At 40.8% G+C, this 19,878-nt stretch overlaps 1 protein-coding gene across 2 annotated transcripts in view; it reads left to right on the plus strand.

Moving 5' to 3' along the window:
- The window catches only part of LOC136863066 (uncharacterized), a 2,241,269-nt gene that overhangs the window by 734,203 nt on the left and 1,487,188 nt on the right, over positions 1-19,878 (plus strand). The gene's annotated exons all lie outside the window — the stretch shown is intronic.

Raw genomic sequence — 19,878 nt, forward strand, 5'->3', positions numbered from 1 at the left:
ATTCTACAATTGGACGCAAATTTGAATGTGCACGACCTACTCTGGAGATCGAGCACAAGACCAGTGTGAGAAATGAAGTCCGCTCCCAATATGATGGGGCAAGACAAGTGCTTAGCCACAAACAGTTTGATTTTCCATGTAAATTTAAAAATACGAATTTTGACCAGTACGGAACCTAGAATTTCTAATGGCGATGAATTAGCCGAAACATATTGAATAAGAGCTGAGACATGGTCAGGTAGTTTACAAACAGATTTCAATTTAGAATACCATTCAGCCGAAATAATGGAACAAACACTGCCTGAATCTAAGAGAGCTGTTATAGGCTCGTTATTTAACTCAATCTTAAGAAAAGGAACAGGTGCGGGGGTATCCGCCGCAATCCTAAGGCACTCTTTAGGGCATTCAAAAGATGAATTTGAAGGCTGGTCGTTCTCTGCATTTACAACCTGTTTACTAGGGGCTGAGTCTCGGGAAGATGGATTAGTCGGCTCAGCCGACGCCACTAGTCACTTTTTATTATTGGCATAGCTGAAATTTGCACCAGAAGTTGAGCAGGAGGGGGTGCTATTTGAGTTTGGGCAATTCTTGGCGATATGTGAGAAGGCCCCACACTTAAAACAGCCTTGTGATGACCCTGCTCCATTCCTTGTCCCACTTGACTTGATCAGAGGACACTTATTCCGCAGATGGTCAGGCGACCCGCAAGCATAACATTTACGGGGATTGACTGGTCGGCGAGGTGGAGGCCGAGTGTTACTAAAGGAAGGCGGGGGTTCTTTCGCGACACGCAAAGAATCGGCGTATCTAACTCCTTCCGCTGAGACTGCCAATGCTTCAAGTTCCGAGAAAGTTTGCGGGCACGCCGCGAAACACAAATATGACCTATAGGATGGTGAAATACCTTCCACAATAGCTTGTACAATTTGATCCTCAGGGAAGTGAAGAGCAAACACCCTAGTATAAAACTTAATATCTTGGATGAAGTCTGCCAGGTTTTCATCCAAGCGCTGTACCCGATAATAGTATTTCTGAATAAGAGATGACCTCGCGCGGGCAGGAATAAAATTTGCAAGCAGATGTGCATGGAAATCTTCGATAGATGACTGTTCAGCTATGGCTCTTACTATTTTATCTGAGAGAACCCCAATAGCATAAGGATAGATAATTTGCAAAATTTGACATGGGGAAAGAGAAAACACAAGGGCATGATCCTGAAATTCCACTAGAAATCTTAAAAATGAAATTACGTCACTGGTGGTATTAACGGAAAACTTGGATATACCTCTGAGCAACATTGCCAATGGATGAGGCAAGCTGCTAAACCCGGGCGACATAGTAGGTAAAGGTTTCAATGGCAAGGAAGTTAATTCAGCACGTACATTGTTCAACGATGTGCGGCGTTCAGACTCGTTGTCCAATGGGGCAGAGATAGTTTGAGCAGCAACGGTTATCCTATTGCCTTCTCCCTTAGCAGGTTCTTCCTCACTACTTACATTCACAATGGTGGGCTGATCAGATTTGGGAGGAACTTCCCCAGTTAACAATTGAGTGACTTTACTAGACAATTCAGAGATAGTTTCAAGGAGCGTATTAGCTTGCTTCCTCTGAACGTCATTCACCTTCAGAGACAACAGATCATTAACTCTATTTGAAAAGTGATATAATCTGCCTTGCACACGCTTAATTTGATTAGGAGACGGATCATTTTCATCAAAAAAACTAACTACAGATGCTAGCCCAGAAATATTCTCGACGATCGTGGAAAGAGAGTCATCAATTTCTTTCTCTCCCAAATTGGGGATGGAAATGGGCAAATCAAGGGACTCTCTAAGTTTGTTAGTGTCGATAGCAACCGTGCCTCCAGATTGCACGTTTCTAATAGTTAATTCGTAGATCAACTCCTCTTTGCGCAAATAGTTAAGGAGGAGAACATCGCGAGGGCCGGGCATGATGACGGAAAAATTTAGAACAACCTCAAAAAATTTCCAGCAACTGAGAAAATGGTTAGAGTTCGGATCAAAACAGTTTTTAGCCGTCAAAAGGGGCTAAATTGAGACCCATTCAACCACGCTCTGCTACCACTTGTTACGGAGATATCCGTGGTAGGTAGAGGTGAAAGAAGGTGCGGGTGTGAATGGGTTTCAAGCTACGAAATTATAGTGCATGGAAAATTAATTTAAAATTTAACAAGGTTATATTTTCTTTTCAAAAACAAAGCAATAACAATCATAACAGGTACAGAGTAGCAAAAATGTAGGTACAATATTACTGGATTCGGGCTCAGTGCCCTTCCTTCATAACTCTTGGGCAATCAGCCCCGCCTTACTCCAACAAAAATTTTAGCCAAGGGGCAGAAAACCCCATTCATGCCCAGGAGCACTGGCTCCAAACATTACACATAAAGCCTGCACGAGGCATACAGAAACAAATTTCAAAGAGCGATCCGCTCTCAAAATTGTAAGCCTATCACAAGGCCACACCAAACTCTACCTTCAAGCTGTCCTCTAAGGACGTATTCACAGGGGTAAAATACCCAACCTACGGAGGTCTATTACATGAAAAGAAGGTTGATTACATGACCTCTAAAATAACAATTTGAGAGGAGGCGAATTTGCACTCCTAATACACTTTGTTTTTAAAACCTAATCTGGCTCTGGGCCGCTAACGCAAGGGCTAATCCCATACTACAGAGGTGACTTAGAGAAGAACACTTTACATTACATAAACGAAGAATAGTTTGAGAAAATAAGTTCACCTCAAAACAAATGTGAGTGGGAGCTCGAGAGGGTTAGCACTCTCTATCCCAATATGTAGCTTTACAAGAAAAAGATGAAAAGAGTAATTACATTTTAGGAAAAGGTTACATGGTGGAAATGCTTCGAACCCGCCGCGAGTGTTAAACTGCCGACCTAGCAAGAAAAGAAGTTATTAATAGGCCATTACCTGGTGTTGAACGGCTGAAGAAGAAAGAGGCGCTTCCCGCCTCCTGCTATGTACTTAATACACTGAAAGATGGAACAGAAGTGGCCCGGAGACCCCAAAATCAGCAGTTTATATCCTCTCGCGGAAGATTCTAGGCATTAGGGGAAAGAAAACACCCTCCCACAAAATTTTTATTGGATAGGACCCCGCAACAGATACAAGCTGGGGGAAGATACACCAGATTGGATAAAAATTAATTTAAGAAATTCGGGATTGGCTACATGCAAAACAAGGGGAAAGAGAGGGGTATACAGCCAACTTAAACAATAACAGAAAGAAATTTAGCAAAGAACAAACATTTGAAATAAAAATTTCTTCAACAAAATAGTTCTTTGACTCCGCACTAGGTTGCACTATTGTTGATCTTCAGTAGTGTCCTCTAGAAGAGAAAGTTCACACTTCTTACTTCAAGCTGAACAAAAACACATCAAAAGTGACACAGTTCAAAAACTCAAAATTTTCCACGTGGTGACATCTTCTGAGAAAGTAGAGAATTAATAGAGTAGATAAAGTTCAACCTTCCTCCAGAAGAGGAGTTTCAACAGGCGCAACTTTTAAATAAACGGTGTAGAGGTGTACCGCCCGGTACAGTTATGTTACACGTACTATCAATATTCATGCAAAAGTGCCTTTCAGCACCTTAATGGCTCCAAAGTACTACAAATACATTTTTAGGTAGATTACCACGTCATGTTCCGTCAAATAATGTTCCTCCAACATATATAGATTAAAACAATGCTCTTTAAATTCAAATAGTTTCTTAAAAGACACTCATACTTTTTATCCCTGCTAGACGTCTAAACACATTTATCTTCTGTTTGGCATATTTACATTGTTAATTTTCTTCGGGTTCCTTTCAGTTAACTACGTTAGTAAATGATTCATAATACTAATGACTTGCAATACACGGAAGAACAATTGAAGAAACTGTTAAATCGGTTACTTAGAAATTTCCTTATATAGTTCGAAGTGTTTATTTTTATTTCATTGGGTAATGTGCCGCACTACTAAAACCCTGCTTGAAATCACTTAGGAATATGGTCCTTCCACCTTTCTGTGGTCACTTCATTTTGCCATTCCTTCAGTATACCCACTGATTCTAATTACAGACCTGACGACTTCGTTCCTTTAGCCATGTTGCGTTCTACACACCTCCTGATGCACAATTTGTCCTCCTTCACATTGGCACCTTACAGTCAGAGACGACATTGTCTCTGAGTTTTTAACTCTTTTACTACGTAAAGAAGAGTGTATAGCCTTCAACATATCACGCAAAAGAATACTGCTCAAAGCACATCAAAATTCACTCAAGATTCTTACAGTTTTGTATACTAATTACAAGTACCAATTAAATTGAATTTACCATTGATGAATAGCAAGAAAATTACAGTGTAACCTCCATTACTGAAAGAAATATTCTCGAAAGGAATAACTCACTTCTTCCCTTTTAAATAAAGTTCAAATACTACATAGTGAATCAACACAAGATTAAAAGCGTCGTTTACAGGTAATGATGTCAGTAAAGTTACAGCAACGAGCTTTACAAAAGCAGAATTTTCATTATGGAAACGTGAATTCTGACCTTAGTATAAAGAATGCAATAAAATGTTCACATCAAAGGATCCATATTCATTTTACAACAGCTGCTTAACCATCATTGTGAATAAATGGAGGATTTGAGCATTACATTCGCGAACATTGATTCGCCCACCCTGCATTACTGGTTGAAATTGCTGTTTGAAGTATTTTACTAATGAAATAATGCACGAGTATTATCACGTATTTCTGTTGTTTCCAGATAAAAGAATTAAATTTCGTCATTTAGTGAATATTACAAGGTACAAAGCTAGACAAAGTGATTGCCGAATGCAAAAGCTCGGTGAATATAACTTTCAGCTAGCCTGAATACGGCTGGGAATAGGCTAGCAATTCAGATAATGTACGCTAATACTTGAAAGAAACGAGCACTGAATAACGGTTAAGCAATTTATTGGAAGTAACTTTATAATATTACCGACTATGTTCACCTCAAATTACAATATTTTCCGCAGTACCGGTAAGGTGTTTAATTTCCTCAGAAAAGTAAAATATTCAAACTTTTTACTTTGTTGATACTAACGCAAGATTAATACATATTAGAAAGTACGGGAAAAAGGAAACAATTAATAACGGAAAATGATTAACCCTGCCTGGTACCGTTCTCAGGGCCCGAGTTCCGACGCATATTTCACTCGCATTGCAATCCACAGGTCGCGAAGCAGTAGCACATAGCGGGGCCAGGGCCAGTTTCTGGACAGAAACAAGTGTGGAGCGTGCCACTCGAGGGAGAGAACGGCAATCTAAGAAGGAGATAGAGATCTTTTCAATTTTCAAATTTTTGAAAAGAACAAGTATTTGTTAGGGAACGCACGTGTGCCAACGTCAGAACAGTGAATTCAGTCACCTTCAGAATAGGAAAGTGTGGTTAAATACGTGATATCGGGCTTATTAACGTAAATTAAATGAAATGAGGCGTTATTGTGCTGGACACGTGATTTTTGAAGCAATACCCTACCAAACTGTGTGGTAGTTATATACGAGTAATTTACCCTGTGCAGGAAGATTGTTCTGAATCGTTGGGCCAAAGTAGGTTACTGAAGACGTATCCAACTTTTTGTTAGTCGGTGGTTCCCCGCGTGTCTGTTTACGTGACTGGCCACATAATAGCTGGTCTGAAGATGCCCAATTGTCTCGTATGGATTCAGAGTGTAGAGGATGCGTATCGTTTGCCGATTCGGGATCGTGTTATTAACATTCATTTTATGAACTTACTGGCAGCTGACAGTCCAGTCACCAGTGACCATGCCTATGGGGTGAAGGCAAGGCAGAATCTCCTTGAATACGTGAAAATTAACACTATGTCTAATCAGCTGGAAGACACAAGTAAACTTTCCAGAACTTATTCACTGCACAGTAAGCGTACAATTGTTTTCCATAATGTTTAATTTCACTCAAAAGCTTTATTGATTAGTATAAAGTAATTTTCTGATATTCTACATTCGATTTTCTTAACTTTGCAGTCACCTTAATGAAACAACGAAAAATATGAATAAGTAGAAATGATTTAATCTTTAAGTATCATAATCGGTGCTACCAAGATGGCTACAAGACCAAGACATACGTTGCAGCATTTTTAATGTTATTCGTTTTCACGTCCCACTAACTACAAATTTTACGGTTTTCGGAGTCGGCGAGGTGCCGGAATTTAGTCCTGCAGGAGTTATTTTACGTGCCAGTAAATCTACCAACACGAGAATGACTTATTTGAGCATCTTCAAATACCACCGGACTGAGGGAAGTTCGGGTTAGAAGACCAGCGCCTCAATCGTTTATGTTTGCTACATTTATGACCTACCACTCAGTGCTGACTACACCATATTTCGCCGTGATTGCGCTACCCCGGGTGGTGGAGTGGTGGTAGCAGTGAACAGTGCGTTACGGTATAAAGGAAGTACACACCTCGAAAACTGTGAGGTTGTGTGGGTGGACTTAATCTTCTCTCGACGCCTTCTACTTGTTACTACAGGCCACCAAACAGTCGTCCGACTCCATGGCTAAATGGTTAGCGTGATGGCCTTAAGTCACAGGGGTCCCGGATTCGATTCCCGGCAGGCTCGGGAATTTTAACCATCATTGGTTAATTTCGCTGGCACGAGGACTGGGTGTATGTGTCGTCTTCATCATAATTTCATCCTCATCACGACGCGCAAGTCGCCTACGGGTATCAAATCAAAAGACCTGCACCTGGCGAGCCGAACATGTCCCCGGACACTCCCGGTACTAAAGGCCATACGCCATTTCATTTCACCAAACAGTCCACTCTGTGACCACGAACAATGCCTGGACTCTGTGATCACAGCTATTTCTCACGGTGAAAAATCGTAATGGGCGACTTTAACCTGTCTATAAAGTGGTCTTCTCCCACTAACAGCTACCAACTGTGATACATTCTTTATAAGCAACTTCATTAATGGCCTCGGAGTGCAATAATGTAATATATACCCAATCCGTTAACCCATCACCCTTGATCACATTCTCTCCTCATGAAAACTTAACACAATAACCCCAGATAGTACGTTTCCCTTTGTGACTACGATCCCTTGATGCTACACACTTTCCACCCGTCCCCTCTTTGAAATATCACGGCAAGACATCCTCCCGCTTTACCCACATCTGACGCCGTGCCGATTGTCCGGCAATTTGTCGTGGATGCTAGCTACAGTTTGAAATGTGTGTACAAGTTGCTTTACGTAGCACTGATACAGATGGAAAGGGCTGGGAGTGGAAAGAAGGTGGCCATGACCTTAATTCAGGAAACAGCCCCAGCATTTGCCTGTTGTGAATGAAATATTTCGTACCTGCACAACGGGCTACTACCAACAAATATCAACACCTGATCTCACAAATGACCCGACTGAAAGTAAATAATTAAACGAGGGCTTGCTGCCTTTGTAAAGATTTCCCTAACCCGCCCTCTCACAATACCTTGGTTAAGAGACTAAAAGACTCACCCAGACACAATCATGACAACGCCCAGAGCAATCCCGAGTGCAACTGGAGTCTCGTCAACACAAGGAGAAGGACGGAGTGGATTCCTGTCAGCGTGAGGCACAAAAATAAAACACGAAGCGGCACCGATAGCAGTAACTGTTCAACAGATATTTCTTGGCATTTCTTCTCTTTTATCTTCACTCCTTCAAATAATAAGTTTAAACGTCGTACGCTGTCATATTAATCACTAATAATCCTGACAGGTTTCTCAGACTCCGTTGTGATACTCATGCATGAGTTTTAGATGTATGGGGTTGCAGGATTGAGTAATATGTGTAAGGAAGCCTGAGGGTGTCCAAACAACATTATGGTCAGAAGAGAATACATGACTCACACAGACACAGTCTCTTAACAGTCACAGTTACTTAACACTGTAACACCATACTTCCTTGGAAACATTCTAATAATTTCGTATCAGTAACAAAATGTCTTATAAAAGGGACAGTTAATTTGTGACTATGAGGATCGTACAGTAGCATATGAAAATGTACCCCACATTTACATACAGAACATGGAAGAATATCTCATTTCAAAAAACACCACTTACGTCTTGATTTCTGTAAAAGCGAGATTAAGAAGGTCTCAAATATTTCGTTAAAATGTTAAGGCTCACGAGAGATGATAATTGGGCACGGTTTTCGTATTGACATCTCTGGAACGTATTTTATAAAATGTACACATCTTCCTTCCTGACCTTTTTTTCAGTTGTCTGGGGTCGGCATTGTTGTGCATTAAGCCCAGTTTTACGGCCGGATGCCTGACGCCAACCCTATGTGGTGCTGTGTATTTACTGGTTTTCTCTATGGTGATTAGTTGTGTGTTTAGTTGTGTGTAAATGAAGATGTGTATTAAGACTATCACCAACATCCAGTCCTCGTGCTAGGGGAATTGACCAAACGTGGTTAAATTTCTCAGCCTGGCCGTGATTTGAACCTGAGGCCTTTAACCGAAGGCCAGTGTGCTGACATTTCATCCAGGAAGCCAAAATTTTGGACATTTACACTCAAAATCATACTTAAAAAACAATGTTTAACGTAGCTGTGTGATATTATTCTCTGACACAATCTAGAGGTGTCTGAAGACCCGATTTTAAGTCGATATACTCCAGTATTACTTTCTTCCCTTCTCATACTCTCCCGATCTACTTAAACGATATAGATAGGCTACGTTTGTATCACGTTAAGGACGTTTGCTCTATTCCTGGTCAGGAAGTTCAGGAACGGGACTTCGTATCTCCCAATGCACATCCTATCCATTTTCTTCCTTAAGACTGGTCACGCCTCCCAGCCACATATGGATGTACAGTCCATCAGAACAATTTTTGTAGTGTTCATTTTCCTATGCTATTGTATAAAAGGAAACGAAACGTAAATAATTCAAACTGTAGGAGTGCTTAAATTCGCCATGAAAACAACATCCATAAAATACGGTATGGTAAGGTCCATTTTCCTTTACCCGCTAGCATAGGAAAATCAACGCTTCGAAAATTGTTCTGATGGACTACATATACACATGTGACTGGGAGGCGTGACCAGTCTTAAGGAATATAATAGATAGGAAGAACATTGTCACATACGAGGTTTTAGAAATAAGCCAACGAATATCAAAAGTTTTCGAGGATCTCTCGCTTCTTCTCATCCTACAGTAGCATTCTCTTTATCAATCAAGGACGGACGTTTGCAGACGGTCGCTCCTCCATCAGTCACTTCCGCATTCTAAGCCCTCCACGGCACATCCGACCATGACATCTTATAGCCATTCAACGTGGGCGAACTGTTCAACGCCCTCAAAACAAGTTCTAATTCCTCTGCAGGTCCTGAAAATATATATTACCAAATGCTCTTGTACATGCCTCAAGTCGGACACCACAGGCTTTTGAACTTGTTGAACAGAATGTGGACAGAACGTCTCTACCCAAACTCATTCAAGCTAATCCGCCTGGTTCCTATCCTGAAACAGAACCCTCGTGTGTATCTTCTTGTTATCGAACGCTCTCCATGTTGTCCTGTATACTGAATACATTTGAGAGAATGGTAAATCATCCACTGGAATTGTGTCTGGATCATTTTTGTCTCCTGCCGGACCGTCAGTTAGGCTTCAGACGAAGCAAAGGAGCTATGGACACTTAAGCTCATCTCATTTCCGGTATTCAGTTGAAGCTAACAAACAACAGTTATGTACTTGTGCATCGAGCTCGGTAGCTGCAGTTGCTTAAATTCCACCAGTAACCAGTATTCGGGAGATAGTTTAAAACCCCACTGTCGGCAGCGCTGTAGATGGTTTTCTGTGGTTTCTCATTTTCACACGAAGCAACTGCTGGGTGTGTACATGAATTAAGGCCACGAACGCTTCCTTCCCACTTCTAGTCCTTTCCTGTCTCATCGTCACCATTAAACCGGTCTGTGACGGTGCGACATAAAGCAAATTGTAAAAAAATATGTACTTGTGCTCTACACATACCTCACCGCAGCGTATCAGACTGTCATCCCACCCATCTTAGCATCTATTTGTGAGCTTTTGGAGGCCCTGCAGTATTTAACGAAAACCTTTTTTCACTACTCCGCGATCTGCAAGTCACCGTGACACACACTGATAAGAAAGATGGATCCAGATCCACCTCCATTAGTTATCCCCATGGCTCTATTTTGGGACCTCTCTTGTTGAATGTACACAAAGCAGATCTCCTGGGGATATTCCACCCTGCAGCGCGCACTCCTCATTGGACCATTGAACAACGTCAAGAAGAACTTACAAATGCAATGAAAATCTTTCGAGTATGGCTCGGTGGACATGGTTTCATGGTATCACGAGGTAAATCGGCAGTCTCGATCTATTCTTGACGTAAAATTGCGAATTTAGAGGCGATGGCATTGGGTACTGCACCCACTCACCTCCCGAGGCCCAGACTAGCATTAATCTGAGGGGTGATCAGTTCGAAAAAGATTAAAAAATATAACAAAGAAAATCAAATTATATATCGGCGCACCAAATGAACACAGGAATGAACGGGGCATGCAAATTAAGGTAACGGGGGACTGCTCATTCATGGATACAAATTTTAGACTCCACAATAGGACTGGGAAGTGACAATTTAAATTCCATGGGCATACTGGACTAACTACAATAAAAAGATATGGAAACTGTTTCCTATTGAAATTGCAATGAGGAGCAATTTATTCACTTGTTTTGCAAACTACACATGATGACAATTTTTGCATTGGGACACTTCCATCCTGAAATATAAATGACATACTACTTGGATTTACCTCACTACTCTGGTAGTGTAAAACATTTGGTGAATTCGCCCCAGTTGGTTACTGGGGGTCGAATTCACATCCGTATGAGTGGACGTTTCATCGCTGGAGATCTTCTTTCGGAGACGAAGGCATGACATTAAATATTTACTGTCATCTCCTCGTTCCGTTTGGACATGAGACACTTCCGGTATGTACATTCCGGTGAGCCGGACACCCACCGTGGAAATGTTATCATCTCGAAAACGGGAATTTATAGTACGGGCAAACTCTAGCCTATTATTTCCAGATTCACAAACATGCCAGGTAGAGCTCATTAACTCAAAGCCTATCTCAATATTTACACTTGTCATTACGACAAGACGTACGGAAAGGTTCATTACTATGCTCTGACAATGAAGACATGTGCCGTCCGTGGGTTATCTTCGTATCTACCGCTAACAATCTCCCCCCCCCCCCGTGAAAACTCAACATCTGTTTCAGACCAGTTCGACACATGACGACTGTCCCTATCATATCCTCCTATGATTATTAAATAATATCATTATCATCCTATATCTGATCATTATTATATTCTTTGATTACCGTCACTTAATTTATTATTATCATTAATTTCAATTATAATCCTATATTTGATTATTATCAGTTGTCATCCGTGATTATTATATGCTAACCCTTGCCGACGTTTCAAACGAAGGGTCGTTCTTCCTCGTAATTTATCCGCACAATTTACTGATCAGTTTCCTAATAAATTATTATTATTATTATTATTATTATTATTATTATTATTATTATTAGTATTATTATATTCGTAACAATGAATCATCACCCATTAAATATCTTAATTTCCTTTCATCATAATTATTATTCTCAAATTACTACTGCAAGTTCTTCATCTTCTGCTTCTTCAACTTTTCATTATTATTATTATTATTATTATTATTATTATTATTATTATTATTATTAGTGGAGATTATCATTTTAGTATCACTTATTCATCATGGATTTAGTATCTTACATTGATCTCACCATAATTATTCTCAAATTAATCGGATAAATTCTTCCTATTATTCCTTTTCATATTATTATTATTATTATTATAGAAACTTAATTTCACGTGTTACACTACCGTTAGCGATATTTATGGTTAATGCATAATCTTTTACAGTTTCAGTCTACTTTGGTACTAAGCAATTGATTTAAAACGAGATTCACTTGGATTATTATTATTATTATAGTAACTTAATTTCACGTGTTACACGACCGTTAGCGATATTTATGGTTAATGCATAAGCTTTCACAGTTTCACTCTACTTTTGTACTAAGCAATTGATTTAAAACAAGATTCACTTGGATTATTATTATTGTTATTGTTAAAATGGGAAGTTGGATATTTTAATCTCCACTCTTTAGAATTCAGTCACATATGTGAAATCCCATTATGAACCACCAAGATCTGCTTTATATCGGTCGGGACAACACGGTATTCGATACCGTATCTTCAGTTTCGTACTGCCGTTAATTTATATGGGGACACACGTCCTCCCAAGACACAACTCACAACCTATGGCACATCGCGGCTGGGCAAATACCTCCAATGCCGGCGATTGCTAAACTATTCCTTCCAATTTGAAGTCCATTTCTTTTTATTGGAACTCTTCAAACATTTAATTCGTAAATTAATCCTCGGTGCGTGGATTCTGCCACTCATAACACCGGAATATGCATTTTATATCATCTTAGGCCTTAAGATTCATCTATTTCATCATTACAAACAGTACGGCTCAATTTTATTTGAAGCCGGATTTTCGTCCCTCATGACTCCCAACTCTAAATATGGGCTCAAACTACTCTGGGCTTTGAACATATCGTGACCATTCTATTCACGTACCTTTATCGCTTTTAAACATATTTTAATGGTTGAGATAAATTCTAAAAACGTGAAATCAACAATTTACGTAAAATCAAACTGATTACCCGAATTAAATTCTTTAACGCTACATCTCATCTCCACATTGATTATTATTTGCACTAGCTAACTCACGAAGTACTGTCATTATTATTATTATACTTTAACTTGCAAACGCACACAATATTATTATTATTATTGATTTACTTTCTAGCTAGGGGCTTTACGTCGCACCGACACAGATAGGTCTTATGGCGACGATGGGATAGGAAAGGCCTAGGAGTTGGAAGGAAGCGGCCGTGGCCTTAATTAAGGTACAGCCCCAGCATTTGCCTGGTGTGAAAATGGGAAACCACGGAAAACCATTTTCAGGGCTGCCGATAGTGGGATTCGAACCTACTATCTCCCGGATGGAAGCTCACAGCCGCGCGCCTCTACGCGCACGGCCAACTCGCCCGGTAATTTACTTTCCTTTGCCAACTCACAAATATTATTATTATTTCTCGCTCGCAAACATACCGAGCAGTATTATTATTATATAGAACTTGTGAACGCCCAAAGCAGATAGAACAGTATCATTATTAATTTTATGACCTTCCGCACGCAACACAAATTTTACATACTCTAGCACATTCATAATCTGGATGTGTGGTAGAAAATATTCCTAACTAAGATACAAATAATCACCGCAGTGATTGAAAATCAAATAAATGGGTTAGCACAAAAGAAATTTAACACTTGATATGAATATAAATCAAAGTATTACAAACAGCATGCATTAATTGAAAGAAATATATCCCATATTTATATTACATACAACAAACAAATACTCAATTAATTAATCTAACCCATTATTACGTTAATATACATTAGTTCGTCCGTCTAACAAAAAAATAAAATCATGGATTCGGGAGGCGGACCATGTTAAGTAACCATAATTAATCTACATTGAACCCCGTTTAGTCGCGATAACATTCCCAAATATTAAATTTGTGTACTCATTCCTATGTAGAATTCCATTGTCTCGTAGCGGATGACAAGCCTTATGGCCCCATGGTAATTTTACTCGTACTTCATATCGTACTTTATAAATTTAACATAATAACACACTTCTGGGCGACTACCCATGATTAATACCTTACTAGAGAATTTACACTAATTTATACAAGAATAAAAAAACACTTATAGGTGCCTCTATATCCATTACATTTGCACAATTATTCTTCCTTGAGCCCGAATCACACGTCGTGGCACATTACGACGAAGTGTCGTTTCATTCGAAGCGGCGCGTATCGCGTTCTTTACCCGCACTTCCTGAAGTATACGATGCCGTCTTGTGATCGCCTCGCTCCTACAGTTCCCTGCTACAGTAATTGTTACACCGTCTATCATGAAATATTTATTTCAGGCTCTGAACACTGCCTTCAAAAAGTATTATCGGCGTTCCTGTCGATCCTTTAAATTCCAACACATGAAATGTTGAGAAATGTATTAATTTCACATACAGTGATACTGATAATTTACACTCGATATACTGAATAATTATCACTATTCGTCTTCACCTTCATGACTACTAACGTACTTTCACTCTAACAGAATCTATAATGAGTTTTCTGGTACTGAGTTACAGAGTCACCGTGTCAGCGTATCAAATTATTTCAAACGACTGGTTGGTGTGAAGCTCGAGTGGTCACAACTGGTGACTGGTAACAACTGGTGATGTGAGGTCCCAATGCTGGTTATTTATGGACGATATGGTTTCCCGACGGGGTCATCCGTGGTCATCTCATTGGGAGGGGGTTGGTTATCCTAAATCGGCATATGCAGGTGGATTTGGATCTCTTAAATTATCCCACTTAATAAACTGGCGATACACATTCATGTGTCGTATTCTGAAGTCATATCGTTCGGTGATCATGGAAATATCACTAGATTCCTGTCCTCCACCTTTCGCGCGCTAAGTCGGCGTCCCTGATGGCGTGCTCATCTTGACCAATGGCGAGATAGCGTGGGTCATTTCCAGGAACTCATTACTTTAATTTATTACAATTACAATTAATCAACATGTGAATGATATCACAAAAATCCCCTCTATTCAATTCTGTGATTGGAATAATTTAATCATTGTTATCGGAGAAGCTAACTGGAGTTCACTCTAATTTTCTCCTATGTTGGTTTATCTGCGAGCCTCTGATAAATTTTGCCATTGGTCAACACCGCATCGGTTAGTTTAAAATCTCTTCGTTGCAACTTGACAACACCAAATGCCTCGAGGCGTTGGAAAAATCGGTACGTCATATTCTCGGTATCGGTGATGCACCTGGTCTCGCCCTTGTTCAGAAATAAATAGTCTTTCACTTCCTTGTAGTCATTACTTCTGTTGTTGTGAGCTCTAGATTTAATCCTCTTAACTTTTGACCAAGAATATTCTCCCCATAATGACAGGCATAACTGTGGCGACGGATTGTCACGTTATGTCTGTTTATGTTGAAATTCTTCCGTCCACACAAAACTGACACTGTACATAGTTTAATATTCTGATATGTCTGCATTCATCTTATAAAACTCAAATCATGAAAACTAGGGCCATGTCATCCAGGTACAGTACGTTCATTTTCCCTTATCATAAAATTGTCAGTTATCTAGGTCTTCTAACTGATCATAAACTGTCGTGGTCCAAGCATAATAACCATGCTTTCCGGAAATTTGACCTTGTAATGTACATCCTGCGGGCGATTATGATCGGCGAAATTCATGCTTACTCTATGAGGTACTCATTCGTCCTCACTTCGACAGTGCAAGGGTATATTTCGGATCGCCCTCTGCTTCCGTTTTGCCTAAAATTGATAAATATTTCCTCAGTTCATGAGTTGCCCACACTAAAGTATAAAATGTCAATCAATCAATCATAGCCCAGCTTGTCATTATAAATAAGATTGATTTTGTCCTCTCACTAGCAATTTGATTAGTTCATTTACACGTGAGGGTCTCCCTCACTCAAGGTATTGGGCGCCACCGATATGTACTGGGTCGATAACTTCCACTCCAACCAATGCCTTGTTAGTGGAAATTTAGTGAGCTCTACTCTGCCTACACAGGCACTAATTCACTGCAAAGTATCTTCTTAAATTATACCAATTATGAGACCGTGGCATTCTGACGGCGATTCCACGGCTTGCAACAGTTGCACAAGCATGAAGTTACTGGCGACAGAAACGCATCCGGATCCTGGTTGAAGAATTTAGGGTCACAAGTGGACCCATGAAAATAATTAATACACTGACTGACAGTGACAATGCAACACCAAGGAGGAGTGGTTCGAAAGGGATGAAAGTTGGGGAAAAAACAGAGACGGCACGGATGAATAATTGATGTTTATTTCAAACCGATATGCAGGTTACACAATGCGCACGGCATCGACTCAGTAGGGTGTAGGACCACCGCGAGCGGCGATGCACGCAGAAACACGTCGAGGTACAGAGTCAATAAGAGTGCGGATGGTGTCCTGAGGGATGGTTCTCCATTCTCTGTCAACCATTTGCCACAGTTGGTCGTCCGTACGAGGCTGGGGCAGAGTTTGCAAACGGCGTCCAATGAGATCCCACACGTGTTCGATTGGTGAGAGATCCGGAGAGTACGCTGACCACGGAAGCATCTATACACCTCGTAGAGCCTGTTGGGAGATGCGAGCAGTGTGTGGGCGGGCATTATCCTGCTGAAACAGAGCATTGGGCAGCCCCTGAAGGTACGGGAGTGCCATCGGCCGCAGCACATGCTGCACGTAGCGGTGGGCATTTAACGTGCCTTGAATACGCACTAGAGGTGACGTGGAATCATACGCAATAGCGCCCCAAACCATGATGCCGCGTTGTCTAGCGGTAGGGCGCTCCACAGTTACTGCCGGATTTGTCCTTTCTCCACGCCGACGCCACACTCGTCTGCGGTGACTATCACTGACAGAACAGAAGCGTGACTCATCGCAGAACACGACGTTCCGCCATTCCCTCATCCAAGTCGCTCTAGTCCGGCACCATGCCAGGCGTGCACGTCTATGCTGTGGAGTCAATGGTAATCTTCTGAGCGGACGCCGGGAGTGCAGGCCTCCTTCAACCAATCGACGGGAAATTGTTCTGGTCGATATTGGATTAGCCAGGGTGTCTTGCACATGCTGAAGAATGGCGGTTGACGTGGCGTGCGGGGCTGCCACCGCTTGGCGGCGGATGCGCCGATCCTCGCGTGCTGACGTCACTCGGGCTGCGCCTGGACCCCTCGCACGTGCCACATGTCCCTGCGCCAACCATCTTCGCCACAGGCGCTGCACCGTGGACACATCCCTATGGGTATCGGCTGCGATTTGACGAAGCGACCAACCTGCCCTTCTGAGCCCGATCACCATACCCCTCGTAAAGTCGTCTGTCTGCTGGAAATGCCTCCGTTGACGGCGGCCTGGCATTCTTAGCTATACACGTGTCCTGTGGCACACGACAACACGTTCTACAATGACTGTCGGCTGAGAAATCACGGTACGAAGTGGGCCATTCGCCAACGCCGTGTCCCATTTATCGTTCGCTACGTGCGCAGCACAGCGGCGCATTTCACATCATGAGCATACCTCAGTGACGTCAGTCCACCCTGCAATTGGCATACAGTTCTGACCACTCCTTCTTGGTGTTGCATTTGCTCTGTCAGTCAGTGTACGTTCCCATCCTGGCGAATTTTCACACTGCCTATGAAAATGCCATCAAATATCTGGAGTTTAAATTGATTATTCCCTTCAAATTTTAACCTCTCGACAACGATATAATACTAGAGGTGTTTTTACATTATCGGACTTTCACAGGCCAAATAAATCACAATCACAATCAGTACTGATCTGCATTTAGGGCAGTCGCCCAGGTGGCAGATTCCCTATCTGTTGTTTTCCTAGCCTTTTCGTAAATAGTTTCAGAGAAATTGGAAATTTATTAAACATCTCCCTTGGTAAGTTATTCCAATCCCTAACTCCCCTTCCTATAAATGAATATTTGCCCCAGTTTGTCTTCTTGAATTCCAACTTTATCTTCATACTGTGATCTTTCCTACTTGTATAATTGCCACTCAAACTTATTCGTCTACTAATGTCATTCCACGCCATCTCTCCGCTGACGGCTCGGAACATACCACTTAGTCGAGCAGCTCTCCTTCTTTCTCTCAATTCTTCCCAGCCCAAACTTTGCAACATTTTTGTAACGCTAATCTTTTCTCGGAAATCATCCAGAACAAATCGAGCTGCTTTTCTTGGGATTTTTTACAGTTCTTGAATCAGGTAATCCTGGTGAGGGTCCCATACACTGGAACCATACTCTAGTTGGGGTCTTACCAGAGACGTATATCCTCTCTCCTTTACATTCTTACTACAACCCCTAAACACCCTCATAACCATGTGCAGAGATCTGTACCCTTTATTTACAATCCCATTTATGTGATTACCCCAATGAAGATCTTTCCTTATATTAACACCTAGATACTTACAATGATCCCCAAAAGGAACATTCACCCCATTAACGCAGTAATTAAAACTGAGAAGACTATTCCTACTTGTGAAACTCACAACCTGACTATTAACCCCGTTTATCAAGTCAGGTTGTGGCTTCAAATCTCTGGATCCACTCGGTCGTTCATTCAAAGACATAAAAATAATATAAGCACAGAGTTCAAATTGTGTGAAATAGCCTCTATAAACTGCGAAGTTAACTGTTATATAGCTGCGTTAGAGCATACGACTACAGTCCTACCATCTACCATTATAGTTCTTGACACTCAAAGGCAGCAGTTGAAACTGCCATCCTATAGTCCCCACAAAATTTCACTGGGGTACGTTGGATAAATCGGCCTCAATTAGCGGTCGATGGGATTACAGTACAGTTCCCACAAATGATTACATACCTCTCCTCAAGAGAAGACTGTTACCAGATTGGCATGTCTCATCACGATCAGAAGGACACCAGTAGTACCAAGTGCGTCCTTGTGGTTCCTTCTGCTCATTAGTACAAGAAACACTCTTGTTTCGGGAATTTTATGGTATCTATATCTCGTCTTAAATTCAATCATGGACGATTTCCACACCATCTTCATCGCATACGACCTCTACATTCGTCTCTTTGCTCCTAATGTCAGACCGTAGAGGGGTATATGAATCATATTCTCTTAACTGAATCTACTATTTTGACCAGTCCACCGCTCTACTCAAGAAGTCCGACTGACTGAATTAAACATTATCAACAAGATTGTCTCTACATGCCGGATCAAATAAACAAACGTATTAACTTTTATATGTGTTTCTACAAGACCTATGACTATCAATATGACTTATTTCAGTGTGGTTTGTTTTATTTTGAATATATTTGATTTAGTGGTTTGACTTAAAAGGAGAAGCTCATTTTAATACTTCTTGATGATCCTGTATTTGAACTAGTTATAATGGCTCACACATTGATCATGCATCAGACTTCTGTAAAATATGAACTATTTTACTCTGTCTACAAGAACTTCATGAATATTCATGATATACCAAAATAAAATTTGAAGATCATTTTTCCCATTCATGTTTGTTATTAGGACGCAAGAGATGCATCTAGAAAGTTCATTTTCCCCAACGTTCTCTTCAACTATTATTATTATTATTATTATTATTATTATTATTAAAACGTTTTAATAAAAATTCTCGGTATTCTTTCTTATCAGAGGACACTTACTTGCCAACATGCTCCTTAACCAATTTAATAAAATTGAAGAATCGTTATGAAATCCAGGTGAGTGGATTTGTCATATCAGCACTTGCGGCATTTTGGTAAGAGTTCAGAATATAAAAGGTCATTTCCTTTGTATGAAAACTGTGACGTGATTCAGGCTTCAGAATGAAGAGACATCGTCGTATCCTGTCAAATGAGATATCCGATCTAGTTGTAAAACAAGGAGCTTGATATTCTCGCATGTCGGCATGGCTCGATTACAGTTGCATGATTCAACCTATCAGCTTACCAGCTTATCTATGCCGACAACATATAACTATCTCTCCGTCATGCCGTTCTCACCACATCAAGGTTAGATAGTATGATACCACAGACATGTAATTCTGAGGCGTAAATTGCAAAATTGTTA

Source organism: Anabrus simplex, chromosome 2, assembly GCF_040414725.1.
Source record: "Anabrus simplex isolate iqAnaSimp1 chromosome 2, ASM4041472v1, whole genome shotgun sequence".
NCBI lineage: Eukaryota > Metazoa > Arthropoda > Insecta > Orthoptera > Tettigoniidae > Anabrus > Anabrus simplex.